The sequence below is a fragment of the Anopheles merus genome, chromosome 2L (assembly GCF_017562075.2).
Source record: "Anopheles merus strain MAF chromosome 2L, AmerM5.1, whole genome shotgun sequence".
NCBI classification, from domain to species: domain Eukaryota; kingdom Metazoa; phylum Arthropoda; class Insecta; order Diptera; family Culicidae; genus Anopheles; species Anopheles merus.
Window position 1 is genome coordinate 48221886 of NC_054083.1, and position 17116 is coordinate 48239001.

The 17116-nt window shown below is 46.4% G+C and overlaps 1 protein-coding gene across 4 annotated transcripts in view; it reads left to right on the top strand.

Annotated features, from left to right (window-relative positions):
• Positions 1–17116, top strand: part of LOC121591974 (5-hydroxytryptamine receptor-like) — a 74607-nt gene that overhangs the window by 2788 nt on the left and 54703 nt on the right. The gene's annotated exons all lie outside the window — the stretch shown is intronic.

Consider the following 17116-nt stretch of genomic DNA (forward strand, 5'->3'; position numbering starts at 1 on the left):
GTTGATTGATGAGCGCTGTGCCATTTCCGTTGCGTTCCTCTGGGTGGGCGCGTGTCGCGTTCCTGGTATTCGGCAAGCGGTGTAATTAAGCATGCGGTCGATTCCGATCTGCCTGACCTTTTGTTGCGCTTTGTGCTGTGGCTGGCGCATAATGTCAAAGCTTCATTATCGGGGCAAGCGGGGCGAACAAAGCGAGCCTCCGCCAAAGGTTCTTTGTGCCATGGTGGGGTTTAATTGTTGGTGTTTGATGTGGAAAGGTTCAATTGGCTGTTTTGATTCGTCCATAGTGCACAGATGCCGTCAAATAACATGACCTTTCGATAGCGCACATCACCGATGCCATTCACGAGTTTTTCATTTGTCATAATGAGATGAACATTGCTTGATTTATTGTGTTTTTTATTTCTAGATATACTAGCTCAATCATTTTCTTTTTTTATTAGTTTCTTAAGTTTTTTTTTCAAACAAGAAGTTACGTTCAATAAATGTTGCGTTTGCTTACAATAAGATACATTTTGTCCAGTATGGATATGAATTGACGAATTTAATACAAAACGATCATATTATTAGGATCTTATAAAGTTAGAAAGCGTGTTTTACCTACAAATTTTTTAAAGATATCTCTTTCAATTATTCGAATAAACTACATACCAATGGATTGTGTCAATTTCTTCTTCTTCTTCTTTGGCTCAACAACCGATGCCGGTCAAGGCCTGCCAACACACTTGTGGGGTTGGCTTTCAGTGACTTATTGATTTCCCCCCATAGCAGGATAGTCAGTCCTACGTATGGCGGCACGGTCTATTTGGGGCTTGAACCCATGACGGGCATGTTGTTAAGTCGTACGAGTTGACAACTGTACCATGAGACCGGCTTGTGTCAATTTACTTTCTAATATTCCTGAAATATTCACAGTTTGTTCGGAATAACATGGAATTGGAAAGTTAAGAAAATTAATTTTTCGATTCTTTATAGATTTCCAGGAATAGGTCTTGAGGTATAACTTCAAAAAAAACAAAGGACTATGTGTATGAACTCATAGCATAGTTTTCATTTGAATACTTGAGATAGGGAAATAATTTAAATTTAATTTTCCTCTCAGAGTCGGAATTATCTACGCATTACTAATCAGTACTCATCCTTCTGTTTGTTATCACTATTGTAAAATTGTCTTTTTCACCGTAACTGTATTACAGGGTTTCGCACGATTTATTGGTCAGTTCCCATGATTTTTTGGTGCGTTCCCACGATTGTTTGGCCTTATCCCATAGATTTTGGGTTCGTTCCCATAATTTATTACTATTTTTTATTACTATAAACAACATAGTTTAAAAATAAGATGCTCTATTTGTATAGATATGGCCATTTGCTGTTGTAAATAACATAAAGCGAGCAACGATTTTTGTAACTAATTTTTTAAGTGTGTAAAGCTCATAAATACCTTTCTGTATCATACCATTTTATGTACCTTCAGTATCTTCCTTTAGTAACTTTGTAGTTTAACATTCTTCGCTTGGAAAGATACATGTTTTGTACCATTCCTATTTTCAGCTGTTTTTCCATACATCTCGCAGTGTTTAAATTGAAACAAAGACTTTCACTGACGATTCGGAGCTTCTGTTTTGGAATTTGCTAGCCCTGACTGCTCAAGAAACCTGTCAGCTGCTTCCGAAAGAGGCCTGACATGTGTCGACATTCTAGCCACCCATTCTAGCGAACGTTGCTACAATCGCTCAACCACAATCGTGGCGCTGTCGGTTGCAAGTGACACACCAACACATACACACATATACATACGTATGTCCGCTACCGGGCTGGGCACTGGCCGGAACTTGTTGACATTCCGAAATTTACGGAATTCCTTCCCCAGTGCAAATACACATTCCTAATCAACTCGTTCACCATGGCTACCGTTCTAGGCTGCTGCTTCAGTTCCAGAGAGAAAATACTTCTTCTTCCTCTTCTTCTTCTTCAGAAGTGGCACAGCAACTGACTCAAAAAAAAAGGATGTTACATTCCGCAGGCAGCTTTTCACTCGAAGCTTTAATTGTGGCATTCATTTCACTGTGGCAGACCGACAGGCAGGCTCGTTGTCGGACTTATCTGCTCACCAGCACGGTCCCGATCGTACCAAACAGAGCCGGGACCTGTTTTATATTCCCTTCTTCCCCTTCGCCGGTCACCAACCGCCCCCCCCCCCCCCGTCATCTCACAATAAAACACAATGGGCAATCGTAAATCGTCAAACAAAACGCCGACCCGTAGGGAAAAACGTGGTCGGCCGAGCGGAAAATGAGAATATTTCAGCCGTTTGCCGTTGAGCCGATCTCTTATCGCACGGAAAGCTGGGGCTTATCGTACATGCCGGCCCGAGGCAGCCCTGGCGCCTGGCGCCCGGGGCGGTACCATGGGGGGAGGGAGGGGGGTCTGTACACGATTGACCGCACATCGATTAATCCGGCCCCGTGTGCACTGTGGCCAGAAATGGGTCGTTGGGTAGTGCTGGGTTTTTTGTTTCTTTTCCCGGCCCCGTTTTACGATCTATGGTTGGCGATCTGCATATCATTACCGCTGAGTGTGGGCTACGATGGGGCAATTGTAAGTGAGCCAAACTTCAAAGTTGACGTTACGAACGTTTCAGCTGATGTTTTTTGTCTCTCTCTCTCTTTCTCTCAGACCAGATCAAAGCCCCGAGAGAAAGAGAAACGGAGAGTGACACAAAATAGCGACTGAAGAGGAAACAATTTTTCAACCAAGCGCTCACACGAGCTTATTGTGAGGGCTTCCTGACAAGTGTCAAGTGCACTCAGCCTCGGCAAAAGCAAGTCGAAATGTTTTGCAAAACCGTTGAGCTGCATGGGTTTGTGTGTATGTGTCTGTGCATCTTAGACTACCTTAGACATCAAACCTACCACTCTGGAGCGCTCTGGACTGCTTGAACTGTTCACCGTTCCCTTCGCATCCCGCCAAGCACTTTATTCCATCATTACCGGGCAAGGGACAAGTCAGTGCGAGGGCATGCCGCAACCGGCAAGCAAAACAAAACCAAACAAAAAACCCCAAAAAGAGAACATCCTTCCACTTTGGTGAGTCTCCAAACGGGTCGGTCTGGGTGCCCGGTGGCTCGCTTCAACACCGACGTTTCAACAATTGTTGCAGATAAAATCCTTCCAGTTTGTGTCACCGATCCTTGCAGCGCTGGCCGTAAGCTCCGCCATCGTTCCAAAATGGTAACAGACCACCTTCCGGCACGGGATGGCACCTTCTCTTCTAGTTTATTTTTCCTCTTTTGCTCGTCACATCACTGACGACGCTTGGCTTGTAAGTTCTTTTAACCTTCGCGCCGACAGCCAATTTCCTTCCGGCCCACCCCCCTGCGGGGTATCGCGCACGTGCTGCCCATTTCTGGCCGTGGAATATTTTATCCCACCAGCTGGCAGCTCAACACTTCACCACTTGCCTGCCAGGGTCAGCTAACGAGGGCAGCGAGACGGCGGCGTTCTGCATGGTTTGGACTTTCTTTTCGATGCTCGCTTTTGACTTGATTTCCCGATGACTTCCGGACTTATCACGGCTCAGCGCGAATCCAGCGATGCTCGAAAAGATCAGAAGACGCTGTGGCTGAGCAGCGATGGTACAGCTGCCGCTTGAAGGGTTTCGTACGTTGGTTGATGTTGGAATATTTCGGATCCTTTCCACTTCCGCCCCGAGGGGGCGAGAACGCAGTACCGTTTGTGGGAGCATTGTTTTCGCGTAAGGCTAGCGCCACAATCGTGCGCCATTGTTTAAACCCCGTTTGCTGAGACAATGCCGAGTGGTTAAGCTGTAACGCGTGTAACCTGCTCGTTGAAAGGCGTGTTGTTTTGCCCTGTTTCAGCGTTTGATGTTCCCGCGGCTTTGATTTTTTTGTATTGAAAGTTCTCGTTTCCTGTGACAACTTTTACCTGCACACCGGCGGAAGTAATTGTCAGTGCGCCAACATTCGCAAGCTTACCAGAACGTTTTGCAGCGATAAATAAAAATTTCTCAATGGTAGAGTACCTATCCTTTTTCTGTTAAATAACATTACAATATATGATTTGTAGAAGGTTTCAAACCTTTACTTTAATTTTACTAAAGCGAGCTTGTGCTACATATTTATTTTGTCATCATAAACCAAAACAGTTTTAGACAATATTAGCTCTGTTTTTATTTCACCGGTGCTAAGGTATTTTACAATAATTCCATGCTAAGGTGTTTCATAATTAAAAATTGAATATAAAAAAAACTGGTTGTAGGATTGCATGCTAAAAATTAAAACCCTTCAGTGGGAGATTTTTGGGGTAATGTACGAATTCTAAATAATGGAGACGCATGGTGTTTTTCGTGAAAAAAGATTGTTCCGTGGAGGCGCCAGGTCATTTACAGTGAAACAGGATAAAACAAATAAATTTCAATCACCAAAATGTTTTTTTTTGTCAGCACTTTCAAACAGATAAATAAGATACATGCTTTGCAAATGTATCAAAACATTTCAAACTTACATAACGATGACTTGTAATGCAAATGAAGTCTCAGTTTTTACAATGAGTATCAATAAACGTTTGTGATAGTATTATTTTAACAGCTGATTTATTGACATAATAAAGATATGTAAGTCTGAAACTTTAAGAATTGAGCTTCTTTTGTTATTGCATATTGTAAGCGATCAAATTCGTCTTTCCAAATCACTGACTAACAACATTGCAACTCACCCTGGAAATGTATGGCTGTCTGTCGTTAACACGGACCGATATTGGAACGGCAATAAAATATAGTATTTTATGCTTGCAACGTTCATCCACAAAAGGTGTTTCAATTAAGCCGTCCGCTAATGCTCCTCTTTAAAATGGTACGCTTGGTTCGTCTCCTTTAAGGAATGCCTTTCAACTTTCGCCGCAGTTTCCATTTACGCGCACCGGGCACTCACCGGGCGGCACGACACGGGCAACCATTAGTGGATGCACATTTGCTTACCACTTCCCAATACCATCAGTATGTGTGTGTGTGTGTGTGCGTGCGCGTGTGTGTGTGTGTGTGTGTGTGTGTGTTGTGTCGCTCTGCCCTGCACGTCTTTTGCGTTCGCGGCATCGCAGCATTTCTTCGGGCACAGCGATGAATATTTAACATGCCACACACACACACACACACACACACACACACACAAACACACACAACACACACACACACACACACACACACACACACACACACACACACACACACACACACCACACACACACACACACACCACACACACACACACACACACACACACACACACACACACACACACACGCACACACACACACACACACACACACACACACACACACACACACACACACACACACACACACACACACATTCGATACCAGTGCGGCAGAAGCTCTGGTTTGCTGCAAGCATGTGCATGGGAATCTGCTTCCCAAAAACCCGTGAGGATCGGCCAGCACGTCAGGGAAAATGCTTTACACTTGGACATCCAATCAGTCGTGCGTCGGCGTCTCTTGGCGGAACGGGTAGGTGCATGGGCAATGGTAAATAATTAAATTGGCGCTATCGGGCTAACGCCTGGCGTGTGTGTGTGTGTATTGCACCGGTTATTGTGTTTCGTCGTCTTAAAGGGTACAGCTGGCGCGAACATTGCGCGACAATATGGCATGTTTCTACACGTCTCACTACACGGCTAACCAAACATTCCGATTTCATTGGAGAGGCGCGTTTTAGGCTCTCAAATGGATTATTTTTGCAGTAAATGTAATTGTCATAAAATATGGCTTGATCATACCAAACCGTACCAGTCACGTTTCACTAACGATCACAAATCAAACGGCTTATGGATAATCCTTAATCATGCAACCGCTGTTTGAACTCGGTTGCGCATTATCGAACCAGTGCCAATCTGATTTAATTAGAGACAAAATCTAACATAATGAAAATTTACAATCCCAAACCCAATCTCCATTGCACAGGTGGGCAACAATTTTCCCACCGCGCTAATGCAACGGCATACCGCAGCACATTCGTTAGGACGCTCTGCCCACTCACCCCACGTGCAATAAAAATTAAATAAAACCCACGCTCAACCATTGGACGCGTAAAGCGTACCCTGCACCAGCCTCATCAAACACATTATTCACTAAACAACAGTAAGCTCATTAACGTGCATTCCAGGGCCGTGCTTGAGTGGTCCGTTAGCGTGGCGATTAAATTGAATTATGTAATGGCACTGTACGGCCGTACACGGCTGGCAGACTGCACTGCACAACCACAACCTAATCGCACACGCACACGCGGTTGAGCACACCGAGGATTTGCGAATACGCAATGGCATAACGCCAGCCCAAAACACAATGCACTACGTACCATAATCACGCCATTATGCAGTCAGTCGTGCGCGTGCGGTCCGCGTTCCCCTCCGATCGCACTGAACGACTGATTTTCGGAACTTCAAACCATGATTTGGCAGCTGTGATTGAATCAGAATCGCAAACCTTCCCCCGGCCGAAAACAATTGCGCCTTTCACATTGATTAGGAGCACTGCTGGTGCCCGGTGCTGGTTCCGGGGCCCAACCCGACTATCCCCGAGATGCTATCGGCTTTGATGGTCTGCAAATCGTACATTTATTTTGCCCCCCCCCCACCAACTTAGCTTCCCCTAGCCAACGAGGCTGGCCAACAAGATTCATGGAATTTGGTTCAGCTGGCATTTCGAGTTCGGTCCGCTTTCTTTTTCCCACCGCTTCACAGCAACTATACCACCAGTTGAATAATCGATTGGTGGTGTGGACGCTGCGGACGGCACAGAGACTGATGGATTGGGCAGCAATTTGTTTGCGATGCTACCTTGCCAATCCAAGCGCGCTTACTGCGACGAGGTTCAAGTTTCCGTGTTCGATTCACCGTTGTCTTGATGGTACAGTTTTCGTTTGCCGCCTCGTTTATGCGGTGTCCAGCGAGCTGGAAAGAATCTCTTTTCTAGCTCCCCACACACACACACACACACACATACATACATACATACACGCACACGATTGTCCCGCGCGACGTCCTCTAATCTGGCATACGGTCAATTTATTCTAAGCCGATCAACATATTGAGATTGATAGGATCGTTCCGGTTCCGTTCGCTTCGGCCAGGACGCTTTGGGAGACAACTCTCCGCAGAGCGTCCGAGCGGACTGAGTGTATATTTCCATGTGCTTTTGTATGCGTGTGTACCTTCCCAGAATGTATGTGTGACGGGCAGTAAATGGAAGGTTCTGTTCGGTTTCTGCTCGATTTACCTTTGCTACGGCTGCACCGTTTGTGATGCTGATGGCTGATCTTCTCCAGCCGTGATGCCGTCGTTGGATTTGGAGAATGGCCGGTGCCACTGTTGGCGTTCTCCCTCTGTTCGCCGGGCCCGATTTTATTCGATTGTGTTTGTGTGTGCTTTTTATTGATCGAAAGCCATTTCGTGCGAACTGATACGCAACACGCGGCAAATGGTTTCCTCTTTTTTTTTTCGACGGGCACAGCACATACTGAAAATGCTCTTAAAATGTGTTGCCTTTTTTATGCCTTTAAAAAAAATTCTTTTATTGTTTGCTCTTCTAATCAGTTGAGGAAACACTTTAATAGGAATAAAAAATATGGAAAAAAGAAAAACGCTATTTTTGCATCCTTTCATATGAATAGAAGGTTCACAATTCATGCAGGAATGTTTGTTAAATCTAACATTTTGGTTTATATTATGTCTTTTTCGGAAGCACATGATTAGTGCTTATTACAACTTTTTTAAGTAAAGAATGTGGAAATACTTACACCTATATATGCATCGTTGAATTTCAAACCTTTTGTAAATTTTGAAGAAATAATGAATTGCAGCCCAAAACAGAAGCTAATAACAAATGTGCAAGCAAATACGGCAAGCAAAAACGAATGCAAAATGAGCAAAGCCACCACACCATGTCAATCTATTTTCCGTCAACATTCCAATTAGTTGAAAAGGCAACCAACCGCAACGAGCGCCAATTTTCAGTCCTGCCCCGCCCTTCATCGTTGGTTATTTTTCTTTTACAAAGTTTATCCCAATACACACTCCACCGAACCCCGTTCCGAAATCGATCATCCATAATCGACAAAGCACCAACCGGCCGGCCCCGCTCGGGGCTGTGGTGAAAGAATAACGACACACACTTACTGTTGTTGATGGGTGGCAATCCAACTCGCAAGCTCCCGCTGTCCGCATTGCTGTGCATCAGTTTGGAATGTAAAGCCCGCTGGTTTTCGGTGGTACGTGTGGGTGTGCCTTCCTGCCTGTCTGCCTGAGCAACGGCACGCAGGAGCGAGCATTTGTGCCCGGCGACTCAAACAAGCCCCGGAAACCCCGTGGATTTGTCAACTATCAAGCATCTCCTGCCGCCTCCCCCGACCGAGGAGTGGCTTTTGGTGCGGCTGCGTAGGTTGCTCTCCCCCCCGGGCCATAATCGTGTATTTTGCTCACGTGAATGATACATGACGTGAATCAGCAAACGGAAATGAGCGGCGTTTTTCGGGCGTCGCTTACTTTTTCCCTACTATTTTTGGGTTTCTTGGTGGGCGGGAGTCGGCGTGAACCAGCTTGAATGGAGTGGATTTTATTGCCGATGCGGAGAGATATAAATGTTTGTGTGTGCGAAGCGTGCACTTGACGCATGGAAGGAGCGTTAGTAACTGTGTTGGGCTCGAAACTAGCCAAATCAAAGTGGCTGTAAAACGTTCTTGCATCATTTTAATAGCTCTCCGACTTTGACGCCGATAGGGCAACTTTGTGCTTCCTTCGCCCTGTAACCTAATTTGAATGTATTAATTCGCTTCTCGATCTAAATACACACCGGCACACTTCACCCAGCACACTCGCGGCAGCTGATGTCAATCAAGTGTCGGGCCAGCAAACACAGATGGCAGTAAACAGCTGCTCGGCCCGATCTGGCACATCGAGTGGCTGCCGTTTGGAACCTTGGAGGCCTTTGATCACACACCCTGCACATGAAAGGGAACGTGCAAAATAATCGCTACATAGTGTATTAGTTTTACCATCCCAACCCATGTTTGTAGTCTTCACACAAACACACACACACACATAAACAAACTCATAGAGACACTTTCGAATTTGGCAACGGCTGTGTTTTCGGATGTTTGCGAACTGTTCGCTACTCTTCACTTACCGCTGCCGCTGCTTCAATCTGTTTGCAACTTTCAAAGTGACCACAAACCGGGTACGCATTGTTTAGCTTCATTGTTAAGTGTGCGGATGTATCAACAAAAGCAGATGATGTGGTTCCCAGTGCAATTTGCAAGCGAGCATTAATTATGCAGTCAAGCCCGGATGGCCCCTAATGGCTCTTCGTTGCGTTGATGCCGAGATGGGCTGGTGAGCACGAGTACCCGAGAGCCGTGTTTATGCAGCACGAAGGTGTTGCAGTATTTGCAATCAATTGTGGATGTTATTAAGAGTACTTAACAGCAGGCGTTTTTATTGCTCTGCATCAGCTAATGAATTTTCGGTTGTTTTGGGCAGGATTTTGGGAAGGATGGGAGTTTTGCAACAGAAGCACTTTCAAATGAGTGGTTTTATGGGTTCAGCGCCGCCGGTAGAGTACTTTTAATGTTGGCGCAATTATTAAGAGTTTCAAGCATCAAACATAGGTAGCAATTTGGAGCACGTACAGAGAGTTTTAATTAACATCACTTACATCCATGTTTTCACTATCCTGAGTATGCCGTCTGACCAGTTGAGGTGAAAACAACAGCACATCACAAGCATGTCGATTTGACTCATACTAGCACTGAGTGATTCACATACACGTAGAACATACAAAACACTGTTTTCGTATTACTTTGGAGCGGCTAGCTAATTTGGATTCATTTCGACGATTCAAATCAGTCGCATTTCGATGGACTTTTCAAAGCCTTCCGAGCTGTCAAACAGTCAGCCAAAGGTAAACAACGTTCATTTAGATTGAGATTTTGATTTTTAGTAATAGTTTTGTAAAAAATACACAATTCATTGTTAAAACGGTGCAATGAAAGATGTATCTTTTGATGTAACCAGCGCTGCCAAATTTCACTGTCAATGTCATAAAAAAATCTTACAGAAAAAAATCCATGTGATGATCAACGGTGAGACTCAAACAGTTGTTACGACCATCACGTGCTTGGTGATACTTTGTGAAGCAACGCTTGGTCAGTCACTTGGTCGCGACATTTTCTATCGCTGATTATCACGATAGTCAGGGGAGGTATGCGGTGCGTGCGAGTGGTCCTAAGCAGCACCATAAACATGCTATCTCGCTCAAATGCTATACCATTCTACCCAACAAACCATCAAAGTGGACAGAGCGAGAAAGCATGCTCATTTTGTCGCTTGGGACCACTCGCCAAATATGTCCCGAGAAGATCGTGATTATCATAAAAAGAAAATGTCATCACCATGTGAATGACCAAGTGTTGGGTGCTACCAAACATGTGATTGGTCCACCAACTGTTTGAGTCTCACTCCGGATCATCACAGTTGGGTACGTGAGCTGACAGGAACTGACTCGTTTCAGCCGTGACCGTGTTGGTGACTGAAACAGTGGCATTGGGCAGTACTGTTCACAGCCAGAAAAAGTCATAACTATCCTTGCGACGGCATTAGACTCAACTTGTCAGTCAGAGCATCGCGTTGGACTCAATGCGCATGTCGCTTTCGGCATGTCATGATGAACTTCCACTGAGCATTAGCAAAGAACGTCAAGCTACCGCGGATATGTGCATTGCTTTCGGTGGTGATCATCGCGTTTTGTTCATGACATTTTGCATCACTGGACATGACTAGGTCGTATGGGATACATTTAGAGCGATTTCATAGTGATTAATAGCATAGAAAAAGTGAAAATAGCATGGCAAGAGTGAAAACTAATGAAGTCGCTTTTTTCTGTTCAAGCCGGATCTGACTGCATTAGCACTGAATTGACCTTAGACAATTTAAATAGCTTTAAGCAGATTATTTTGTTAACATACTTATTCAAAATTTCGATCAATCAGTGTAGTCGAATTTCATGTCATCAATGTGTATTAAAAATTACAATATAAAAGACAAGAAACTACTTTGTAGGCACATCTTACAGATACAATTTTGCTTCCACCTTTTAAGACAGTTTCGAGAACACCTCTTCTCAGAACCATGCTCCGAGCTTAACAAGCGAACAAATCATGAACCCTTTGTATGTGTGTGCGTGGCTGTTGCGGAACAAGAAACTTACTATGCAAGCTTTTCTTATTAGCACCTAACTTTGCGCCGGTTTGCAAAACGCACCATGGCGCAAATGCACTTACACAAATTTAATAAACCACGCAGCCGCCCACCCTTCGGGCTGTAGCAGCTCGGTTGACATGTTTCCATTAAAAGTTGCACGTGTACGGACTTGCACTACACTCTGCCCCAAGAGATCCCCTCCCCGAGCCCACGGTGCTCGGTCCCTCGGCAAGACAAATCGGGGCAAGGTGCCTATTACACTTAAGCCGTTCGGCAATCCCTTCACAGCCGACACCGACGTTCGACGCCGTAAGCCTGTCCCCGTCCGGCATGCTCACCACTCCCGCATGCACGCTAATGAGACCGTTGATTTCGTTAAGCTGATTCCAGGCATTATCCCAAACGCTCCCCCCCCCCCTCTACGCCAACCCGGCAAAAGGATGGAACTTTTCGCTCCGTTCGCTTCCCACCAATGCAGGCAGTTGCTTTCCCGTTCCAGTGCCAATCTCGTCAGTGCTTTCGCGCTGCGAGCGAGCAGACAGCAGCGTGTGTCTTCCAAACGGGCTCTAGGGCAACGTCTTCCAACCGGGCGCGTCCCACCCGGCAGCAAAGTTAAGCCTTGGGGCAAATCTTTTGTCCGTGTTGCGCGTGTTGTGCGGCAAGGAGTCGTCCGCGGAGGGCGAAACCAGACCCGGCTCAACGAGGGATTCGTCATTTTTCATCCTTCGTGTTAGAAGCCCGGGAAGCCCAAGCGCCCAAGCCGACGCCAAGGGAGAGGTTTGGTGGGGGCTGTGTCGGCCGCTTGAGCAGGATTTCGGTCGGTGTCGGTAATTTTTAAACCGAATTCCATAATCCAACGCAAAGCAACTTGTGCACACGCTTCCTTTTGCCCCTTTGCCCCTTCAATTCGATAATCATGATGATGATGATGATGATGATGATGATGTGAGGTTTCTCTGTGCCTGTGTGTGTGTGTGTGAGTGTGTTTGCGTTAGGGGACTTGGGAGTGTAAAGCCTGGCTGTAGCCGATTTGCCTTTGTTTGTTTGTGTTGTTTGCACATTTCACCGAGCTGGAGAAGAGCTTGAGCAGTGGCGGGTGGCCAATGCCAGCCCGAGCAGCAAAGCAGCAGCGTTCCTAATCTTTTCGGTAATGATATTCGGCGCTGGGCGAATGAAACGCTGGCCCGCGCATTACACGACCCGGACCCGCACCCCGACCGTGGCAAAGCGCGTTGAACAATCGGCACACTAATGTCGGACCGACCGGGGAATTATCACCCGCCGTGATGTGTTTTTATGCTTAGCGCGATCCTCGCGCGTGTCGGTGTCGTCTATCACCTCCTCCCATTTGACCAGAGCCTCGCTGGCTGTGACTGTGTGAACAATAGCGCGCAGCAGACGGCGGCAGCAGGAAAGGGAAAGAAATTATCATAGCAAATCGACAGTTCGTCGCTTGTCACGCACAAAAGGACACACACACACCATTCTGGCCGGTACACGTGCGGTGACATTGTCCTGCCTTGTTTCATCTTTGTCCATTTTTTGTGGGAGGAATAAAAGAAGAGCATAGAGGCGGAGAGAGGCAGAAGGGGAAAGATTTTTTTGTTACTCTCCGCCACCATTAACGATGGGCTAGGGACTTTCCCGATGGTTTGACTTTGCGCGCTGAAAGTTGGCATTTTGGCCCAAGCTTTTGTGCTTCTGTTTTCGCTGTCTCTCTCCCCCTCTCATGCTCTCTCTATGATTGTGTGTGTGTGCTTATTTATTTGAGTACAATACACTCCGTAGGCTACTTTCGTGTGACTCAATGGAGGAATGATTTTTTGTTCCCATCTTTTTCTTTTTTGGTCTGTCAATGTGTGTGTGTGTGTGTATTTGTATGTGTGCGTGCGTTTGAATGTTGGTTTTTCATACTCTTCTCATGAATGGAAATGAATTATTCATTTGACGCTTTCACTCGGCGGGAGCACTGATCCTGACTGGTTTCATTTTTATCATCACCATCATCATCACCATCATCATCCACCCACGAACAAAACCCCCCCTTTTCTCCTGTTCTTGTGTGCGTACACACACACACATACAGCAAGGCAGGGCAGGGAGGACACATACGCTTTCACTTAGAATAAAATAGCTTCAAACGGGGCGAGCTTTATCGGGGGGCGGGTTGAAGTATTTTTGTGTTTTTTTTTTCAGTCTCACTTTTTCCTTTCATTTTCCACACCCGCATCAAAAGGTAGATACGGATCGGTAGCGACGGGCAACCACCACATTGAGCTGGGAAGCTTGAGCCGGGGTTGAAGGGCGCGCGCGCGCGCGCGTGTGTGTGATACATTTCGCGTGTGCTCCATTTATGCGTGTCGGTAAGCTTTCCCAGGTAGGGAAAACTGTGCCACTCCTGCACAAGTGATGGTTTGGAGATTTATATTTTTTTTTGTTGTAGTAACGGATTTTATTTTTATATTTCGTCATGACGTTGAGCGACAGCAAGAAAGGGCAAAAAAGAGAGAGACACTCCAATCACACGACAGGCGGTACGGACCAGCGACGGACCGATTTTATGCCTCCTGTTTTCTTTTTTCCTTTTTTCAAGGACCGGTTAAAAGTGTGGTATCAGCCCGAAAAAAACCCTTTCCCAAAAGCCTGTCACTCTCTCCCCAGTGCTCAGGATCGTTTCCAATTTTTGGGCACCGACGTGGATCAAATTTAATCAATTATGTTAATAACATTCACATTTCGGTTCGGCTCTTCGGCTGCTTTTACCAAAACGCGGCCCAGCTGCGGCCGATGTCCAACCATCGGGGGAGATTGATTTTCTCCATCCCTCTGGCCCCGGTACAAGCCCGGCAATCCTTCACCCTTGACCACCGTCAAGGTGCCAGCAGTGCAGCAGTTGTTTGTGCTGGGTGTAGATGTTGCGCGTGCCTGTCCAAAGCTCGTCCATCTTCCTGCGCTGTACGCGGTCGACTGGCCTTGGATGGACCACACCACACCAGAGCAGAGAGGGCTCGAACGGTACCGCAAGGCTCCACTATGGCTACACTTTAATCAAACAATTCATTGATGGGTATTTTATCGAACGCCGCCGCCGCAGCACATATTCGCTTCGCCGCCCTGGGGCTTTGGCGGGCGAAACTTTCAGCGGGAATGCGAGCGTTTGGCCCTGTACCAAAGCAACCCAAAGTAATGGATGGTGTGAAGCACACACACATAGGGAGGGGTTTTCGTTCCATCGATCAGATTAGTTGTCGATTTCCCGCAACGGCGCTACGCTTTGCACAATGGCGGGACGTTGCAATAGCGCTGCAACTGCTGCAGCAAAACCGATGACGATGATGATGGTTGCATGAGTATGCCTGATTACTTTGTGCGCGTGACTAAGGGAATTGCGAACGCCTGCAGCGTTTTGATGCATTCGATTTTAATTAGTTTCCCCATTTTCAAATACTTAGAATTTGTTGCAGACTTTGCAGCTAGGAAATTGTTCTCCAAATAATTTCCGCATTCGAACATCATTGCGTTTTGTTTGTTTCCCTGAAGTGAACTCCAGGACCATGGTGTTGTAGCTGAAATATTTCCACTTACTGCTGTGTTGATCTTTGCACCACAAACACACCTTCAACCTGCTGTTACATTCACCTCCCCCCCCAAAAAAAGGTCATTCAAAAGTGGTCGGACTTTTGAAGGTCGTCAGGGCCGCCGTCGTCCCAAACAATGGGCGGCTTCTCGGGGAGCTCGGGTAGGCAAATCTGTGCCTGACAGCGTGCCCTAAACCGCACCCGGAAAAGCGTTATCCCACTCATCGTTCACTTAAAGCCACTTGTCTGCTATCCACCCCTCAAAAGCCATCCCTATCTCGGCGGTTGAGGGAGTGAGAAAACCCGCCGCCTCCGGTGAGCGCTGCAACCACGTCGCCATTTCCCATCGGTTCGGGAGGGCGGACACGCATTTAGGGCACACGGTTTTACAAAAGCACTATCCACCATCACACCCCCAAAAAGGGACTCGCCATTACTCCGCAACGCATTAGACGCAAAGACGTCAACGTTGAGCCGCGGCGGCGGCGGCGGCAGGTCTTTAAAGCGCATATCCTTGACGGGGGGAAGGTTCTGATTTTTATAGCCCTCTTGCGGCATATACTTTTACCCGCAACAGTCTCACACAATGGGACTTGGTTGAGAGAGATGGGGAGAGAGAGAGAGAGAGAGAGAGAAAAAAGGGAAATGTTTTGTCGTCGGTAAAGAGTCACCCCACGCCATCCGATGATGAATGATTGTGCCAAAAAGCCGACTGGTTTGTTGGCGGAGAACGCACATCGCAGCAGCAGCAGCAGCAACCAAACAGAACGTCAACAGAGATGACCCTGCTTTCTTCCTGCTTTGCGCCGACTTCTGGCTACTGGCAAGGGAACGCGTGTGTGACATTTAGTGCTGCAGGGCCTGTTTCGTGCCAGTGTGGGATGCAAAGCGTGGCCTCTGCCGGACGAACGAACTAATCGCTTGCGCCGTGGCACATGCTAAGCGGTAGGACGTGCGTGATTCAACCCAACCTCGTGTGTTTGTGAACGTTTTAAACGGGTTGCAATACTCGTTCGTTGCGTTGCCTTCTTTTTTGTTCGTTGCGTTGCCTTTACCAACGGGAGCCGTTCAATCTGGCACATCGCAACGGCTGCTGCTGCTGCCGTAGAAGAGACGCAAGCCCGGTCAGTGTGTGGCCCCGGAGCTCGGTGCCAGTTTTATTTTGTCGTAAAATTTATTTATTACTTTCATTTTTATGCGTCCATCCGCGTGGACTGGCCGGCCGATGGACCGACTGGACGGTGCTTCGCAGTTTTGGGGAAAGTTCTAGGCACTCCTTCCGATCCGTATTCCGCTGTGTGGTGCGCGATTATTTACATTACGCTTCGCTCGTGCGGGCGAACTGGACCCTCTGGACTGGTGCTCGCGGGGCAAAACAGATGCGTCGACGACCAGCAGGTTTGCTCCTACTCCTCCTCCTCCTCCTGTCGAAAGGTTTTGACCGACTGGTGTGCCCAGCTGGGTGCGCTTTGTGTGACGGTGATAAAGCCGTGATTGCTGTTGTACGTTTGCTGCTCGTTTTTTTTCCTTCTTTCGCCTGTAGGGACCGGAGCTGAGAGCCACAGTTAGTACGTCCGATGATTGAATGTAAGGGATTTTGGGGCAGAACTTTTCTTTTGGCACATAGTCCAGTTCCGCTGGCAACCGTTGTTTTGACGGATGCGAGTGGGTTTATCGCTTTGATTGTTTTGTTTTGAGATTTAATTGCTTTTCGCGTATTAAGGCTATGAGTTTCCGTGTTTTGTTGTTTGTTGTATCTGCTAAGTCAGATAGCGAACAAAGACTTTATGATGGATTTAATTACTTAAATTACGTATCTAGCTCAATACGATATCATCACACAGCTTATCTCAAATAGAAATACTGGTAATCTCGGATATACGCTTTTAATGTCTACCGAGAAGAAACCACGTATTCAGCCAACATATTGCTCATTTTTGTGGTTATTTTGTTTCAGTTAATGGGTCTAAGCTAATGGCTTAAGATAACATTTTGTAACTTTTTAAATAATTGCTAAAACTTTATCAAAATAGGATTTATTTTGAATAGTTGAAAATTGAAAAGTCAAATCATTACAATTTGCTGAAGAAGCTGTAATAGGGGCCCTTCACGATTCTAGTCAGCTTTTTGTATGGAGTTTCACAGTTGGAGGCTGATATCATGTAAACACTCCATACAAAACCACACATAAAACTAGCCAGCAATTTTCATTCCAGCCTCAAAGCTAGAATTAGATTCGAGTACGTGCTCGAAA